Source organism: Anas acuta, chromosome 13 (genome assembly GCF_963932015.1).
Source record: "Anas acuta chromosome 13, bAnaAcu1.1, whole genome shotgun sequence".
NCBI lineage: Eukaryota > Metazoa > Chordata > Aves > Anseriformes > Anatidae > Anas > Anas acuta.
This window is the reverse complement of record NC_088991.1, coordinates 5,729,401-5,749,139: the sequence shown is the minus strand read 5'-3', so window position 1 is coordinate 5,749,139 and position 19,739 is coordinate 5,729,401. Positions and strand designations below refer to the sequence as shown.

Genomic DNA, 19,739 nt, shown 5'->3' with positions numbered 1-19,739 from the left:
CGGGGCTTGGGGCGGGCGGGGTGGAGCGCACACAGTGCCTCCCATATGGTCTAGCGGTTAGGATTCCTGGTTTTCACCCAGGCGGCCCGGGTTCGACTCCCGGTATGGGAAGCAGGAGAAATTTTTCTTCGTCCTCCGCTTTTGGGCCCTGAGGGGGCTGAGGGGGGGGCCCGCAGCCCGAGTGGGCACGGGGGGGGCGGGAAGCGAGCCCCGAGCGGGGCGCTGAGGCAGAAGCTGAGGCAGAAGCTGAGGCAGAGCCCGCCCAGCGCGGCCCATAAAGGCCCTGGGGCCCCGCAGCCGCCCCCGCCGCCGCCACCCGGCCCCGGCAGCGCCCTGAGGGGCCCGGCCCCGCGCAGGCTTTTCGGGGGGCCTGAGGCGCTGTGCGCATGCGCACCGCACCCCCCCCCACACACACACACACAGGTCGCAGTGCGCATGCGCCGCCACCGTGCGTCGCCCGCTCTGTGGCATGAGGCAGCACGCATGCGCACAGCCCCCTCCGCCGCGGGGCGCTGAGCACGCGCCGTGCCCTGCTCCGGGCAGGACGCAGGGCGCATGCGCGGCGCAGTGCGGGCGCGTCACCGCCCCGGCGCCTTGCCCGGCGGTGCGCCAAGGAGTGCGCCCGCAGGGTCGGGCAGCGCGCATGCGCAGTGGCAGCGGCGGGAGGCGCAGTGCGCCCCCGTGTGGCGGCCGGGCGCCATGGCGGGCTGAGGGCACTGGCAAACCCCAATGAACGCCACAGCCCCACACTAAAACCGTACCCCTGAGTTCAACACCTAAACACCTTTTAAAGCCCTCCAGGGATGGTGATTCCACCACTTCCCTGGGCAGCCCATCCCAATGCCTCACAACCCTTTCAGTAAAGAAGTTCTTCCTAATATCCAACCTAAACCTCCCCTGGTGCCACTTCAGCCCATTCCCCCTCATCCTGTCACCAGGCACGTGGGAGAACAGACCAGCCCCCACCTCACTACAGCCTCCTTTAATTACTTATAAAGAGTGCTGAGGTCACCCCTGAGGCTCCCAGCCCCTGCACTGACCGGGCGGTGGCAGCCAGCCCCATAGCTTGGTTCCCTGATGCTTGTTGGGGTTGCAACTCCACCTTCCTTCCTGAGGTACAAAGACAGCCAGACAGACCCCAAAATGCTTCACGGGCCACACAGCGCCAGTTCTTACTCGTGTAATTGCTGCTGTCCGTTGTGCCACAGTGACCCTGGGCGAGTCGGGCACCAATACTGAGGAAATGTCTGCCCGGGGTCTCTGCCGCACTGTTAGGGCAGGAGGCACCGCCTGAAGCTGCCCTGTGGCCACGCTCACGGCATCGCACTCCCAGCACACGAAGGCAGCTTCGTGCTCACAAGCTTTCAATCTGAAAAGCCCCTTCGGTTCCTCCCATCAAAGGAAAAAAAAAAACACAAATAGGATTAGCTGCATGAATCGGGATTACTCACAGAAGAGCATTCGGGGCATTTGTGTCTTAACAAGTGTGGAGGAAATCAGAAACTAATGAATTCAGGAGCGTCGCTACCAGCATTGCCCCATTCCTCTCTCAGTTGCTCGGCTGAAGGAGAGGCACGGTGTAAGGAATGGGCTCTGAGGACAGACACGCTGCTGCAGTGCTGTCCCTGTGCTCAGCAGCTGTCACTCTCTCTCCACACACATCTATTTGGAGCCCAACAAGGTGATCAAACTCCTAAAAAGAGAAAGCTTCCCTGGCCTTTACATTTCCTCCCACTGACACACGAGCCCATAGCCCCTGCAGAAAGCCCTCTGAGCGTTTCTGGGCTCTCAGCATGTACTAAAAAAGAAGAGGAAAAAAAAAGGAAAGAAAAAAGTCAGACAATAAATATTTGCCTCGGCCCAGCATCAGCTCTCTGGCCGGAGCGCTGGGATGAATGGCTGCTGGCAGGCTGCACAGCGTAGCTGGAGCAAGTGCTTCAGGAAGACGGAGAGCCCCAGCCGGCTCCGAGACATAACTCACGCCTGATGCTGGTGCTCTGGGTTCTCTTTCCCTCCCCCAGTGGGATAATGACCCTGATTTATTAGTGAAGGTACAGCAGCACCCTCTTCCCAAGCAGCACGCTGTCTTCACAGCCTGCCTGGGCTCTTATTGATGTCCTTTATCCCTCATCACCTCCTGGTGGTGTGGTGCAGCAAAGAAACCCACTTTGGAGATGGCAGCAGCGCGAGGCAGAGGAGAAGCTGTTGCCTGGAGATCAGACCACGATGCTGATGCCCAGGCCGTGCTGTTTGCCAAGCGTTATTAACCAAAGCCGTGCCGTTTCTGTGCAGATTGGTTGGTTGTAAACAAGCACAGCACACACAGAGACTGAGCCCACAACAGAAATAACGCTGCCCCATCTCCCATTCCTTTACACAATCGCTGCCTCCACACAAAGACGTGGAGGAGCAGACTCCAAGGAAAGCCCCGGTCATTCAGGATGTGTCTTTCTGTCCGGCCCGACGGGGGACAGCTGCCCTCTGCCAGGGGAGATAAAACCCGAGAGCACCCAAGCTACCAAGCACCTTGATCTCTGCTTCCCAGGCATGAACCGCCAGGGATTCATCCGTGCCACAGGGTAAGATTTCGGTTTCAGGTGAAATTTCAGCTAATTGCATCCTCTGGCAGTTTGGCGTCTCTCGCTAAGCTCAGGGTGTCAGAGATCTGGAAAGGAATTTGAACTAGAGCTTTTGTAGACAGCTCATTATGAGAAAACAAGCATAAATGCAATGAGCCACCTGAAAGTTGGGAAGAGCAGGCACAATTTTACTAAAAATCTTGATGGTAATTACTGAATATACACACCACCCTGTGCGCAGGCCACCAGCCCAGATTTCTGTTCAAGAAAGGCCGCTGGGGTGGGACAGCAGGATGGAGACCACGTAGCAAAACTCTTCTGCGATGCAGTATAATGCTGACATCTGAAAACTCCCTCTTGAAACTCACGGGGAGCAAAAGGCAGCATGAGTACAAAAAGAGCGCAAGATCCCACTTACTAAGTCAAGTGTCTCTCTGAGAAAATATCACGTTTCTGCTCTGGGCCCTGCATTCGCTGCCAGCCAAGCTCCAGGTGGGATTCAACATGCTTGGGTTTCATCTGCGAAGCACCAAGTTCTTCAGCAGCAGCAGGTGCCCTTTCCCCGTGCCAAAATCCTGCAGCTGAGAGCAGAGAGAGAAACGAGTTTAAGGTATTTGCTTGTGATGAGGAGAGAGCTGATGGCAAAGGACTCCTGATGGAGCTGCCACAGCCCTCAAACCCCTGGCTAAGTTGGCTAAAGCCAGAAGTTCATCGTCTTTGTGTGCTGGAATTCCCATCGATATTTCAGCACTTGTAGGAAAGTCTGGTCTTAGGAAAAATAAGGTTTTTCACTGTCAGCAGCCCTGTTTGGTACGGGTTTTAGCATATGGCATCAGCACCCTCACAACTCACGCTGCCAGCTACATGTGCCTTGTTATTAAAGCTGGGTCAGAACCCCGCCTCTAAGTTAAATCCTCCCAAACCCAAACTGTTCAGACTCTGAGCACAGTCTGGACTGCTTTCCAGCCCGGCTGCAGATCTTCTTGCACCAGCCAGACCGCGTAGCAGCAATGCACGTGAGTCTGTCCGGATGCGAAGCAAACAGGTACGTCTGTTCAAGGAGAAGGAAGGCTGGCCAGGTAAAACAAATCCCCCGTATCTCCTTTCCAAAGCTGTCAGCCCAGCGATGCGACGGGTCCTTATCTGCCCATGCTTGACTTGTTATTTAATTAAGACAGAGACAGAAACCTATTTACACTGCGGTGTGACCCTGGGCTTAGAACAACACACCCTACCTATGACCCAGGTGGTGCTGCAGGAAATAAGAGCTTCCAAGATGGGAAGTGGCAGCTACTTTCACCTACTGACAGCTTTCCAAACGGCCCTGCTGGAACCTGCTGAAGAGATCTCTGCCCTAGCAGAGGTACACCTCACCTGCAGGCCATCACGGGCCGTGTAGCAGTGTTACATCTCCACTGGGAGCAAAGGACACACTCAAAAGCTTGGCATTGCCAAGCCCAGCTGCCTGCCTAACTCGTGCTCTCATTCCTGAGCAGAGAGGAAGACTCAACATCTCCAGAGTGCCCTGTGACTAAGAAAGGTGCCGTTTTCCTCCCACCACCATCATCTGCCAGTGCCTCAAAACCAGTATAGCCTGGAAGAAAAGGTGCAGCTGAAGCTACCCCTCTCCTCACTGTGAGCACTGCACGAATCTTGCTCCCTGCTTGACTCGAGGTTCGTTAGGGGGAGAGCTGCTTCAGATCTGCACCATGCTGCCAAAAGGAGGGAAGAATAAACATGATCTCTGCGCTCCAGAAGCGAGAGGAAGGCTGATCTGTATTGTAACGGAAAGGCAGCTAGGGCTGAGGGGACTGCAAGTTATGTTTAAAAATAAAAACCAAAATCAAAGCCTTGCCTGTCAGCTCTCACAGCGCTTCAGGAGAACCAAATGTTTCCTTGGGCAACAGGAAACGAGCAGGTATTTCTTGCAGCAGTGCTCACATGTCAGCATGAGACAAGCCTGCAGCTGGCTCCTGGTATTAGCTTTGGGGATGTCAAGGACTGAGCCAGTCGAGCAGCTTAAAAGTCACTTCCTGACTCCTCAACACCATTAGATTTCTCTGGGCTCATGAGCACTGAGAAGAGATCATGGGAGAAGGTTTGATTTCCTGAAGCTGTGGGTGAATCTGCAAAAAACTGCAAAGCTGGTTCAGTCTTTAAATTTTATTTTAAATTTTTTAAAGGAAAAACTAAGCTGAACACCACTCCAGCACCATTTCAAGTCCGCCTGTCCCAGCCTGACAATCCTTTTAAAATTTCCTGCCACCCTAAGAAAACCATTTGACGCTTTTCACCTGGGAAATGCATTTTCATGGTCAGGTAAATGAGCAGGCAGCTGTTTGTCCCCTCCAACAGCCAGGCAAACATCCGTGGCTCCGAGAAACCTTCTTCTGGATTCCAGTCACAGGCGTGCCAGACTGGAGCCCGCAGATGAAACACTATTTTCATCTACATCCAAACAAGTTTTCAGCTTCTGATGGAGACTGAGCTGTGCTGGGTGATTTTCAGCTAGATGTATGACTGAGGAGCTGCTTCGGGCCAGAGCTACAGAAGGGTATTAGGAGGCAGGACTGGAACCAAATTTATCTTGCCAAGCTGCGTGAGAAATTAGCTCACCATCTCCTAATCAAAGCGGCATTTGAGTCTCCAGGTTTGGGAAGGATCACAGTAACACATTTCTCACCTCTCGCCTTTTGAGTAATTTCTTACCTTCAGACAAAGTGGAGAATTTCACCCCGCTGCCAGCACCAGCAGGGGGGTTTGCACAGAGCCCCCCCATGCCAGCTGGACCTTTCCCCCTACAACAGCTTCGTCTTGTTCACACGGTGGAGCTGAAAGAGGAAAAACATCTGGATTAAAACGTTATACAAGAAGCATCCCAGGTCAGGCACAGACTCCAAAAAAGCAGGCAGGATTCAAGGCAGATAGGTTGCTATTTGGGACTGGACTTGCAGATTTAGATGGGAGCGCTTTTATTCGGGGGTAGGGAGGAAGGGCTGGGGTTCCAAGAAACAAGCAATGCAAAATGAGTTCTGTTCTGCCGAGATTACACTGGGATAATTTTCTTTTGCCCTCTCAGACCGATGGACTTACATCTGCTTTGCACCACCACTGATTTTTGCTCTCGGTCTCCACTTTGCAAATTAGGAGTCGAAAATCAGAATTGTTCTCACGAATAATGAAATTTTTGTTTGATCCAGTTTCTTGTTACAGCCTCGCTATTTAAGCCACTGGAGCCTCAGTGCTCTGTGTAAATTATCTTCCACAGTAGAATAAAAGTGAATTAAGGGAAGGCAGTTTCCATCTCGGCTAAGGAGAGCAAACGACCAAAATGCCTCTTCCTAGTACATAAAAGCTGCAATTACAAGCTCATTATTTAAGCGGTGTGTTTCTGATGCTTAATCTTCCTGGATTCATTCAGACACTCCAAAATGTTTCTGAAAGGATCCTCAAAAAACTCAGCAGGGCTGAGTCATTTTTAATATTTCACTCCACATTCATCAAAACAGATTTAAATAAATTGCATTATAGCCTCTGTATTTCAATAATTGTAAGCCTTGTGGGAGAAGAGAAGAACTGAAGCCAGGTCCCACTTAATACGAGTTTACCATCATCCATAATATTTAAAGAAATCACAACAATAGCAAAACCACACAAACACCCTCCCTCTTGATTTTCAGGATTTGCATCTTTTGATGTTTTTCCTGCCTTAGCGCGGCGATGATACGGAGATGGAATTAGCAGAAGCACTACAATAGCGTTATTTTCTGTGTTATTTACGAGCTAATGGCTTGAGGCTCTGAAAACAACTTTTATGTCAGGCAAGATGGAGTCTGGCTTCCAAGCAGACCAAGGCACGACGTCTTAAGGAGATGAAGCAGTTCATACCTGCTGGTGATGTATTAAGTTCTGTATTTATTGTTCTTAAAGGAACTTGGTTTCACTGTGTTATAGTTAGTACTCTTGTGCTCAGTGAAGACTGCCATCCTTAACTCTCTGGCTACGTTTTTTTCCATTATTCTGCCAAGCAATTTAGTTCTTTCTTAGTCAATAAATTGCTGTAGTATTAAATTAATATTGCTGTAGAAATTAGTCACAGAGTACAGGCAATATTACATGGGGTCTGGTTAAAATATTCTCCTGAACAGAGCGAGACAGCTATGTGCAACTCAATAAAAGTGATACATCAGTTCTTTTTAGTCTCTTTGGACCAAATCCTATTACATGAGTGCAAATCTAGAATGAGTCTGCTGATCACACTGAATTTCCTACATATTTTTCTCTAATGAAGCAGAGAGCAAAATCTGGCTGGTAGGCTCTGACGGAGAATTAGCATTTACATCACTTTCTTACTGTTAATTCTAAGACTCAGTTGGACTTGTCCAACCCTTGCTAGCTGGCTAGCAAAGAGTCTCAAGAAAATAACAGAATAAACCAGCCATGTCATTTCTAGGAAGTGCACCTCTCTTTCTTCCTTCCTGGTCACACAGCACGGACCTGACGGCCACTGCTTCAGAGTTTTACCTTTAACACCTCTGAGCTTGAAAGCGGGCTAACGGTGAATGAGGGTGTGCTATTGGACACACAACAACAGCAAAATGAATGCACCCATCTCCTTTTAGCATTTTCCAAGAGGGTTAGAGAGGGAAAAAACAAGTCAGGAGAGGAAGGGGCACAAGAAGCAGTGCCTCCTCTTATCATGACAGTGCTGCTGCCCCTCGTGATAAATACAGTGGACCTCTACCTTGTGCTGTAGCTTCAAGTTCTCTCCTGCATCCTAATACCACAGAGTAAAGGATTAAGGAGTAAAGGATTTTCCTTACCAGCCTTCTGCCTTCTTCTAAAACTCCTCCATCAACAGGGGTGAACTCCAAAGGTTTGCAATTGCCAGCGGGACTCGGAGGCTTGGCCAAAAGGAACTGCAGCAAGGGAAGCATAGAGTTAAGATTTAACCCAGTGAGAACAGACTTTCATACCTCACTGCTTTACACACTTACCAGTGACTGTGCTGTAGCTTGACCCCATGGCCACCTTGCACTAGGACCTCTAATCTGGGAGTTCTTGTGCTCTGTCCTAACATGAGGATTCATTTCACGTGTATGAACAGTGATAAACGTCCCTAGTCTGTTGGCGTTGTTCTCCAGGAAAGCAAAACCTCAAATTGTTTCACAGGGGGATGAAAATTATCACAGAATGAGGCACAAATGAGGAGCTGAGGAATGTAATACAACTTCAAATTGGGTTGTCCAGAGGACTGCGTGAAGCATAATGGGATGCAGGTTCCCAGGTGAGCACTCTGGGCGTGCTGAAACGCATGCTTGCTTTTGCTGAACTCTGATGCCACGTGTATCTTATACCTTCCTCTCACACAACTGTCATCTGCCAAGGCCGTATTAAATAACCTAGTTAGAGAAAAGCAGTTTTGGAGCATGTTTATTTTGTCTCTCCTTGCATGTTATCATTCTATTTGTCCACAATGTCTAGATAATAATGGTAAAACTGCGCATTACTGTGTCTGAGAGGAAAGAAAAAAGAAGAGTCTGGGATGTATGCTATGTTTTTCCCCAAAGGATACGTCTGCATCTGCTCTTAACCCTTTCAGGCAGCCCTAAAATACATATATAGGCAGAAGCAAGTGAAAGGGAAGGCTGCAAATAGCTTCACAATCGTATGAAATGATAAACCAGAAGAATAATGATGATTTGCCAAATGATAATTAAGATATATCACCCTCTGTCTGGAAAAAAAAAAATAGATGAGTAGGATGTAGTAAAAATATCATGGGATGGTTCCAGTACAGTATTCTTTCTGCTCCCTCCTAACAGGGGGACAAAGACTCCGTGAGAGAAATCAGCACTGTATCCACATTAAAACCAACAGCTGCCACCTCCTGTAACGTTGTCCTTAAATTAATAACTACACAGGGCAGGGGTGCAAAATAACCCTAAGCACACACCGGGACTTGACTTGCTAACAGTGTTCCAGTGGCAAAAGAGTAGAGCCGAGTCCGACGTTAAATGGATCTGCACAAAGGACAGCAGCGAGCCCGGTGACAAACCTCGCCGTGCTCCTTGCTGCTTATTCTGCCGGGCACGCAAGGCCCAGCCAAGGTCTCCAGAAGAACAGCCCGTCTTTGGGGATTCTTGACAAGGAAAGATCACCACGTATCACCGGTGGCCTTAATAATGGCACGTACCTGAAGTGTGCTGAGGAGCACTTCTGCTTCTTTTTGCACTGTCTTTGCTGCTAAACAGTAAAACATGAGTCTGCATCAGCTGAGCCTGACCCACATCAAACCTAAGGAAGAAAAAAAGAAATCAGTAAGAAAAGAAAAATCAGCATCCTGACTCTTCTTCCTAGTTAACAGTGGTTAATTTGCATTTTATAGTCATTCATCATCTTAAAGTACAGGCACGCCGTTGAAAATGAATATATTACTGCAAATTGCCACCTGTCTGCTGCCTCCCTCGTGTCACTAAGTGCATATTCATTCGCAGCCAATTTCATGTGCAAAATGGATTTCATCTCACTGCTGGGGTGCACGCAGACTTACTGCAGCTCAGCCAACAGGCAATCATTTGGTAAGCCACTTTGTTTGGTTTTGATCATACCCTAATACATCGATTTACTTTCCCTTTGTATTTACAGTCTGCCTCGCTCCTTGGCTTCTCAGGTACTGGTCTGGCATTGCCTTGTTCAGTTCACGATTTCCACGTTAATAAGGGAGAATTTTAATCTTTTCACTCCCTTTCAACCTATGTCAACCAGAACAGACTCGAGCCTGGCCCACTTTAACCAAGGCTATTTCATGGCACATTATCTTAGCTCCGGTACACAAGAGCTAGGTTTGGCTGGACCAGTTTTAACCTTGCACTGTAGTGAAGAACCAACTCAAGGTAAGGTAAGCTTAGTGCAAAAGAAGCTTTCCAGAGTACGATGCAGACAGTGGATCCTGAAACCTTGTAAAACAGGAGCGTTTGGGCCATTTCTACTTTTAGGCTAAGGGTGCTTTATCTATGCCAGTTATTCCTGACCCTAGCTGTGGCCAACCAGGACTGCAAGAGACTGAAACCTGCTGTTGGCTTAAGCTGGCATGGGTGTACTCTATTATACATATTCAACAAATCAGCCTTTCTGAGAAATGGTAATTCCACTCTCTCCTAATTTTTGAGTTCTTGACCACAAAGTATTAGCATTTCTTTTAAATTCCTTGCACAGACCTTGCCAGTGACCCAGAAATAACCTTGATCTGATCGGTTATTTGGTTGGATGGCAATTAACTAAATTCACTCTGAAGTTTATTTACTTTAGAAAATAAAATCCGTCCTGTACCTGGTTTTGCTTCCAAAACCAAAAGAAGACCAGGGCTCCCTTACGCTTTGGGGAGTTTGGCTGCCTCCCAACATGCTCTGTAGCCATCGAATGGCAATCAAAATAATGCTAATCCTGGCAACCTCCGCTGCAGTGATAAAAATGTTGTCTAGGCAAATCAAACCCCTCTGCTTGTCAGCTGAATGCAATCCTACCAACACTGCTAATGAAGATTAAACTCTTTCACCCCAGCACCTACACTGAGTGCTTTGGCTCTCTAAACCACTGATGTTCTCCCCAATACGTTAAATTTGTTCTTAGTGACACTGGTTAGCTTAGGACCTGAGGGAGCTGGCTGATGGAGCTGCCAAGCCTCTTCCCATATGGAAAAAGGAAAAGATCACCCCCATCTTTAAAAAGGGTAGAACGGAGGACCCAGGGAACTACAGATGGTTGAGCCTGGTCCAAAGGGACGTGGAGAAGCTTGAGAAGTGGGCCCAAATGAACCTAATGAGGTTTGTGAGTTCAAGCGCAATGTGCGGCACCAGGGTCAGGGCAATCCCAGAGCCCAAGGAGGGATTCACTCCACAGGCAACCAAAAACACAGAGAGCACCTAAGCCAAACAAAGGCATTGCAGAGAAGCCAGCTGATTTATTTGTATCACAGCTTATACTGGGAAGGTGCATACTGCACAGCTATAGCTTCCTGGAAAGAAAGGGATATGAAAGATCGAGCAAATCATATTGGCAATGAAAGTAACTGTAAACACCCTCACCGAATATATAAGGCTTCTGAAAAGAGTTATAAATTCAGTGGCCTCATTGCTGTTCCCCCGAAAATCTGCTGGTTTTAGTGGAAAGAGGGCAAGGGCAAGAAGAGAACCTTAAATAAGCCCTAATCCTGAGAAAATGAATCAAGTTGCAACTCAAATAGATAAACTGGACGAAAATGAAGAAGAAAGAAGTTGCAGACTCTTCACTTGTATGAGATGTGAAAAAACTTCATCCATTTTTTTTCCCTAAGGAAAAATAAGCCACCTCAGAAAGCATTTGAAGCTATCAAAAAAACAGTCTGTAAAAGACAGGGTGAGACCCCTACTTTATCAGGGCCTCAAGAAGCTTAAAAACTCCTAATTATTTTGGGATGAGATGCCATCTAAAGACTTACCCAGGTTTGCACTTGATGCAGTAGCGGTAGTTAAGTCTCACAGAGGATTCAGCATTCTACTCACCCCTCGTTTTGGAAGTACTTTAATATCAGTTACCTCTGGCTCTTGTGCTGATGGGGATTCCTGGTGTTGTAGCCCCATGTCAGGCACACAAGGTCCAGACAGAGACCACTCGCAGGCACACTGCGGATGGGCTACACAACACATCTCAAGTTGGATAACAACACTACAACAACAACACCAAAATTACCCTCTGATGCCACTCAGGATCCCTCTATAGCCAAAGGGGAAAGGACGGTGCCTCCCTTCGATGCTCTGGATCCCTCCCTGGTGGCAATGAACGCTATCCAGGCTGGAGAGGAAATTCCTACTTGAGACAATTCCAGTATTCAGTGAAGTTGTTTGAATCCTGGTGATTCAGATGAGGGCCCTGTACTTCCATGGGCTGAAAGCTGAACAAGAGGTAGAAAGCTGAGTGGGCTTCAGAAACAGGCTGCAGCAGGGAGAGCAGAGCAGGCTCTCAGGCAGATTAATTGTCACAGCTCTGCTGAAGCCTCTGGAGCAATGACAACTGACAACTTACCTCAGAGAGAACATCCACAGTTCTAAGAACAGGAAAAGAGATGTGCAAGAACGTGATCTGTGTCAACACACCCACAGTTGAAAGCTCTCTCTTTAGACAAGAACCTCCATAACTGTTCTTTACAAGAGTCCTTAAAAAGCAGGTGGCTACTCAGAGACTGCAGAAAGGATGAGCCGAGGCTCTTTCTACAGCCCCCTGCAGCTCTTGCTGTTATCTTCCTACAGCCAAAGCTGCCTGCGGAATGCTGCAGACCTGCATGTAGCCCCACCGTTTATACAAACATGCAAGACTGGTCAGTAGAATACATCTTCTTGCCAGAAAAAAAGGCTTTTTTTTTTTTTTTTTTCCAGTGCTATCCCCTCTTTTAATTCTGTGAATGGAAAAGAAAAACATGAAATTAATTTTAGAATTATGAAGCAAAAAAAATAATAATAATAATTCCAACAAAACCAAGACTTACCCTTTAGAATGCTATAAAAGCATGCAAGGTCTCTGTCCTTATGCTGGATTTGATTTTTAATTAGCTAATAATAAGGTCTCTTATAAAGAAAGCAGGACATCCTTTGATAGCATATTTCTGAAGCATCCAGTTTATGGCACAAAATTAAGAAAAAAATCCATAATGGTTCATGTGAGAACCATAAGAGACAGTGATTACTACTAGAATTCAAATTGTTATTACTAAAACTAATAAAAAATACTGATTAGTATCAAAAGAAACCAATGAATTGTTGTAAGATGCAATTTAAGGGAACACAAACAATTTCTATATATGCCTTCAACACATACGACAGCCTGACTGGAGGTACTCTTGCCCCATACGCCTGCGGACCGGTAAGGTTATTGTAATTTGTTATTATGATGTGTCTGTAACTATTTTGCCACTCCACAAATAGATCCATTTCTCTTACACTGATATGAGCTCACATGTTCCTTCTTCCTACTTAAAATGAAACATAACCGCCTGACGTTCTTTGGTGTGATTCCCAAACCCTAACTACAACACAGAAATAGGCTTTCAAGTTAAAATGAAATAAAAACCATGGTATAGTAAGAAACAATCTGGAGACAGTTACCAACTCCAACGTATTTGGTGACGATGGCTCCCAATCTATTATGTCTGCACCTGCAGCATGGTCATTCCAGCAGCTCTTTTCAGCCAAGCAGGCTCTGTACAGTGACACCTGTGTTGCCTGAGATACACACTAATTGTAGAAATGCCCTTCTTTTGCAAAACCATTGTTTTATTTAGTCCAATAAAATCACCACATATATGGAGCTTAAATTGGTAATAAAACCAGTCAGGTCCAAGGCCAATACAGAAAATAAAATCAATAATTCAGGAACATGGCTCAGAAGGACAAAGTGCCACAGACTGACCTGGGATGAGGCTCCTGGGCTGGGCAGGGGCTGGTTGGAGGTGCCCTGCTAAGGTCTACTGGAGACTTAGAGCACTGTAAACCTGGTCTGAAGGATTATTCATAAACTCAGTAGCCTCATCTAAACCTTTACCTTCGAACATCCGTGAAGAATCTTCCTCCTTATTGTAACTCCTTGCCTTGATGTTGCATCTCCCAGAGCTCCATGCAATTTTCCTACTGCAACAGCTGTGAAGCAGGTACTCAGCCAGCTGGCATTTCTCAGGTCCCGCGGAAAACACAACAGTCGCTGAGACACGCTCGTAGAAATAGGTCTCCAAAAAGCAACAGGCATAAAGAGCAAATTGAAATTTGGCTCTAGACATATGCTAAAACAAGGTCTGGTGAGATGAAAGGACAAAGCCGTGAGTGCAACAGAGTCTCCAGGGTCTTGTCCTCCTTTTATTTATGCCATATCAAGACATGCCAGACAACAAAGATACACGTACAAAAAAGCTAAGCCTTTGTTTTCTTTGTGATTATATGTGTCAAGCCAAAGGATGAGATATATCTATAAGAAATGTACAATTCTCTCTGAAATACCCAATTTTCTTGCCTTTGAACCAACCTGCAAGGTATTAATTTATGGGGGGGAAAAAAAAAAAAAAAGGTGTTATCCAAAAATCACCAACTTCTGTTTATTAAAACAAAAAATGTTTAGCATCCTGGGATTGCAACAAGAATGAGAGGTTTATTAGCAAGTCTATTTTCTACTCAACAGTCTAACTAGTTTCCTGCTGTGCTGTTTCCCTAATAGGCCTGTGGATTAAATGCAAAGTTTCTTCTACTAAATGAGACTTCTACTTCAGACTAATGCCAGAGCAGAATATGTATTTCAGTGAAGAGAAAGTTAAAAAAAAAAATAAAATACTAAACTAAACTAAACTAAACAAACAACAAAAAAACAACTTAAGCCCTTTGCTGCCCTCTGGTCCCCCTGGAGGATTCAGAGCCAGAAGCAAAAACACAGAGAAACAGACTAAATCACTGGAGGCTGTCCTGGAGCTTTCTCTGTGTATTTTGATGACTGACATGGACACGGCAGTGGCATTGCTATGAGGGACATGTGAGTGGCCAGAAGCAGAACAAGTCTTGCACTGAGTGCTATTAACTCCTTCCTCCTGCTACCAATATAGCTCTCTTAGCCCTTTCTGGCTTTTTATCATACCCCAAATTTTATTTGCTTTCACACTTGGCATCTGCTTTTCCTTCTCCCATCCCTGCCCCTCCTCTATTACCTCTCTAAATCTGCTGTTTCCCCCAAATGTCTCTTTCTGCTGTTCTGTAGGATTTTTTTCCTCCATTTTCTGCCACCTTCCTTCTTTTCTCTCTTCATGCAGGGTCACACTTTGCCCGAATCTGTCTAGAGAAGTCTTGTACAGTGCATTTCTGCCTCGTACCTTGCTGTTGAATTGTGCTGTAGCTTCTCTGTTGGCAATGCCAAGCCCCAGGTCCACAAAGAGTCACGGGTCATCACGTAGTACCTATCAATGGAAAAAAAGTTTACGCAACAGAATTATTAAATGATTTTCATGGCATCTGAATCCATAACTACCACCTGTTACCTGTAGAAAGTATAAGGTAAGACAAATGAAATATTAAGGGAAGTTTTGAAGAAAGCCTGTTGTGAAATATGCATATTACAGACTTCCCTAGGAGGTGTCGAAACTAGAAGGAGCTGGGCTCTGATTTTTCCCCCTTTGCTTTCTTACTCGTACATCCAACATTTATATTGTCACCACGAGGATGAGCTTTGCTCTACAGCCAGCAGAAAAGATCTTTTTTTTCTCCTCCTGCTTCCAAGACTTGGTTTTCCCGTGTCTTTTTTACTCAATACAGCCCCAGACCCGTGATGAAAATTGGGTTAAGACAAACACCGTGGAGAAACACAGACACAGCGTGGCAACTGGCAACGGCCTGCACTGCAAACAGAGCAAAGGGAGCACTTTAAACTTCAGTATCACTGTTTCAGACATACTGGGGGAAAATATTTGCTCCATCTCAAGTTCCTGGATGGCTTTCCACTGCTTCCAATGATCCTAGTTTTGGCCCAGCAAGAGCTGACCTGAATTTAGAGGGAGGTATAGGGAAGGAAACAGATTAAGATTCAAATCTCAGCTCCATCACTGAATTTCTTCATTAGTTCTGGTAAATCACTTCGACTTGTATTACTTCTATGTCTCATTCTCAATCTCCAAGATAAGCATCAGCTCTTTTTCACAGGGCACTGCAAGGCTCCTTTTTGTTGCCTTTTTTTTTTTTTTTTTTTAAATGTAAAACACAATTACACCTTCTGAGGGAAGATGGATAGATAACTGAATTTATCTTCTTAGAGGAAAACAGCTTTAAAAAGCCAGAAAAATCTCTTTATGACTACATGGAAAACAAAGTTTCCTTGAGCAGAAAACCATAACTAGACTTTAGAAAAGGCTGCAAAGGATGCTTACAGCTGCCAAGAAAGCTGGACAGAAGAGAGTTTTACATTTTAGAAGTAATTTTCTAAGATCTGCTTTTAAAGGCGAAGTCCATATTAACGTTTTGTTGCTGTCTTTATCTGCTCTTGAAAGATGGTTGGGACCTCAGATGTCCCAGTAGCTATTCAGACTCATTATCTGGCCCTTATTTCACTCACATTACGAATAACACGAGGGCTGAAAGACTAATTTCAAGATGATCTACAACGTTGTTTTTTTTTCCTAAAACATTATGCAAAATTGAAAGAGGAAAAATACCTCAGTGCATCCATTTCCCCTGAGTGGTTTGAATCTGGTGGCCCGAAAAGGAGGAGTTCTTGTGAGCCTGGGATTTTCCCAGGGGCAGCAGAAGAGGTTTCGTGGTTTATAACAGAGGGAGCAACGAAAGGTCCCTTTCCTCTGCTACGAATTTTGATGCAAGATTAACCTTTGGTCTCCACGCAAATGCTTTACCTGGTCTCTAACAGACTATTAAACGACTTAAAAGAGTTGATTAATCAATGTAGAAATAAAAGATACTGCTGAGAGAAGGATATATCCAAATCACGTTGAGGCCAGAAGCTGGTGTGGATAATCAGGCAATTCCAGGAACAGTGAAGACGAACCAAATCTGTCTCCACAGCACTTTTAAAAGAGATGTACGGTAAAAGACGTACTCACAGCCACCACCATGAAACACTCAGCTCATTTTAAACCAAATTTACCTTGGGAAGTGTCTCATGAAGCTCAAGTTCAAGCTGGTTGTCAGAAGGCTGACTGGGGTAGAAGGCATTAAAAAGAAGGCTCCTAATCCTTTACCTGGGTCTTCATACACCAGCACTTGGACTACAGGCTACAGCAGCGCCGTGGAAGTGCAGCAGCAGGTTTTCTTTCTCCCATCCTTCATTTCCCCAACAAAGCAGCCCAACAAAACCACCCGCTGGCCCCTGCTCTCCCTCAGAGCACAGTCACTCCCGGGGCACTCAGCAAGCACTCCTGCACAGCACCAGCTCCAGCCTTTCATTTCTTCCTGCATGCAGGCAGAACCCTGCAGCAAAGGGAACGAAAGGATTTCTCAAGCCCTACTACTTTCCCTGCTCTTTGCAGAAAGCATCAGTCTCTGTGCACACCATCATATCAGACCCATAAACCAGTGTTTCCTCTCGTGACCTCAGGACACAGACACCACGCCTGGCTTTGCCTACAACCAAACTAAATTCAGGCCACACATTCAAATTCTTCCCCGTTTTGGAAGCGAGCTGGGGAGGAAGGAGGAATAAGTAAATAAATCTTTCCTTCTCCCTCATTTTCTTAAATCCGGAGTGAGAAATACGCTCACAGTAATTAGGGCTGTTTTCCACTGGAGTAGGCTTGTTAAGAATTTACTAGCAAACTTAGCGTTCAAGTGAATAAATCTGGACTACATGAAAAAGCTGACAGATATTTCTCATTACACAAGGTCTGTCACGGTAGTTTACAGGCAGAAACATTTCCTTCCAACTCTCATTTATTAGCTTGAATATGGAGAGCTCCTGTCAAAACACGGCTCTGCCAACACACCTTATCCAGGTTTACAACAGAAGCCGTCCTGTAATCCTCTGTCCAAGCACTCAGGGGGCTGTGTGCTTCCACTCCTGTGTTTGGATGGTCACCTCCTGAGCCACCCAAGAGCGCAGCGCTTTCCTTTCAGCCCCTTTTTGCCCTATGTGATTTATTCCAGGACCAAAGGACGTTGAAAACCAAATGCATCCACTTGGCAGGATTCAGGAACTGAAGCTAGGATGGGATTTCCCCAGTAAGACAGCCCCTGAGCTTGCAGGAGAGCTTGCAGCATCACTCCCTGCCTCATGGGAACAAGTCCTCCCGGATCCAGCCCTGAAGCAGCCCCAGTGCTCAAGGGGGCTGCTGCTTCCATCCCGTGCATTTCTCCTTGCACAAGCTGCTGCAGCTGCAGCTCCAGGAGCTGCATGCCAGGACAGAGGCTGGTAGCTGGCACGGTAGGCCCTGCAGAATTACCTCTGACCTGTCAGAGCTCATTTTCCATCTCGTTATTCTGGGGGCCGGTGTGCTGCCAAATCGTCTCCAATGGTTCGGCAGCACAAGATCCCCCGGGGTGCACTCCGTTTCCAAACGGCGCTCTCCAGCCATACAAAGCAAAGCCCTGTCATAAAACCTGTGCAGAGAGCAAGATTTCTGTGCCTACCAGACACAGAGGCATGAGGGCCTGGGTCTGAAAGTCCGTGCCAGAATTGGTCCGCCTGCCCTCGTAAGCATCCGTGCTTGGCCTGACAGCCCTGCACTCGGGATGCTGATCAGAAAATGGTCTTCCTACAGAGGAAAAATCCTTTGTGGAAATCCAGTCTTCTATTTTCACTCTATTTCACTCTCCCTATGTTCAGCAATAAGTAAATATGCTGTGGGTGAAATCAGCTTGAGTTGTTTTTAAATATATTTTCCCTCTCTTTGCCACCCTCTAGACCTGAATCTTCCCCTTTGGATACCTTTTCTCGTAGTAGTGAAGTGTGTAAGAAGTGTTTTACATCCTTTATCTGTTCCTCCTGCCTCACTCTGTGTCACCTGCTCTGCACGAACAGGCAGACTTGCCATGTTGTACGCATCAGCATGCAGAAAGCAGAAATGTTTTCAGCTTCAGGAACCTTGAAAAGGAAAGAAGACAGAGTTTAGAGAAGTCAAGTCTGGAAGCACACTGCATCCCCTTAAAACAGTCCAAAGAAGACAGTGACTCATCAGGTGTGTACACAGGGAGTACTACTCAAAGTTGGAAGGTAGAATAACAAGAATAATACACCTAGCAGCAGCTTCAACTCTTCCAAAAAGAAACGAGGGGGAAAATCACACAAACACAAAAAAAAATCCATATAAAGTGTTTTATTGTTTTGCTAGAAACTTACGGAAGATTTCTGTGAATGACAGCTTGCCTTTCCACCTTTGAAAATAAACATTCCCTTTTCTTGAAATGCAGTAGAGAGACTGACTTTCCATGAATATCTACGATGTGACAGGCCTGAAAATGCTAAGCTAAAGAAGTTACACCTCTCGCTATGTAACAGGCTTCACTACGTACAAATGCAAAATACTCAGCGTAGAATTTAAAACAACATTTAGGGTGATAGGATCGCTTCTTTATCAGATCCTCCACTGGGTTTCAGTCCTTGAACAGTCACAGTGTGGGGTGTCTTCCTGGTGTCAGCTGGAGAAGAGGTGGATTTAACACCAAATCTGGGACTAGACACTAAGTTTCCGAGATTTCTCTAAGTTGAAAAGCTTGACCCAAATTTTCTGAAGAGCAACCTCAGATGGGCTCTTTGTCAGAAATAACAAGTCAAGAGAGACCCAAAGAATGACCAGCAGGCTAATTCTCCTAATTACAGCCTGCAGCAGATTATATCCGTAGCCTTAGGCGAGCTGCTTCAGCACTCTGCAGACGCTGACAGTTAAGGGGGAAGGAGCACCGAGCAGCAGTGCAGACAGAGGCTTTTTGATGCACATTGTAACTTGTTATTTCATGTGGATCTGAGAGTTACCGAGCACTGATGGGTCGGTTCAGTTTGAAGTACTACCAAAAATCTCAATACCCACCCTAAATCCCCGGCAGTCTGCTGGCTTCCTGATCCGTATCCTTGAGCTGCGGGCTCAACAGTAGGATTTCTTCTGTGGCTGCTATCTTTCTACTCGTATATTAAACAAGAAAAAGCAGGCCAAATGAACAGGGGTGAGCACACAAACAAACAGAAACCATCCTCTTTGCATCCTTTCTGCTCCCCTGGGTGAAGTATTCCCTTGGCTCAACCACCCTACTGCCAAGCAGCACAGCTATCAACACCAGCACACGCCTGGCTTTGTGACAGTGCCCATTAATCCCTCAGCAGCAGTATAAATTGCTTGCATAATTGGAGTCTTAAACATCTTTAAAAGCAGACAACTGGTGATGAGACGTGTAGCTTCATGCAGTTACGTTTGGTAGCATGTGGGACATGGCATTGAGAGGCACGTTAATAATTTTGACAAGCTTTCTTCTACTACAGGTTGTCTTGTTTTGATTAGAAAAAAAAAGGCATCGAGGCATTGTCTGTCAGATACAGGTATTTTTGAGGAGACATTTGTCCCCAGGAAAGTAACACCACCAACCTCTGGGTTTGTGTTAGCTTAGGTACTCCATCCCCCTGTGCTGGAAGCCTTGGGTTCAGTCCTGCTGCTGATGTCAG

General features: G+C 46.3%; 1 non-coding gene across 1 annotated transcript; it reads left to right on the top strand.

The window, feature by feature from the left end:
• Positions 1-39: 39 nt before the first annotated feature.
• On the top strand, positions 40-111 carry TRNAE-UUC (transfer RNA glutamic acid (anticodon UUC)). The gene has a single exon. It is a non-coding gene; the product is annotated as a tRNA-Glu (tRNA).
• The last annotated feature ends 19,628 nt before the right edge of the window (positions 112-19,739 follow it).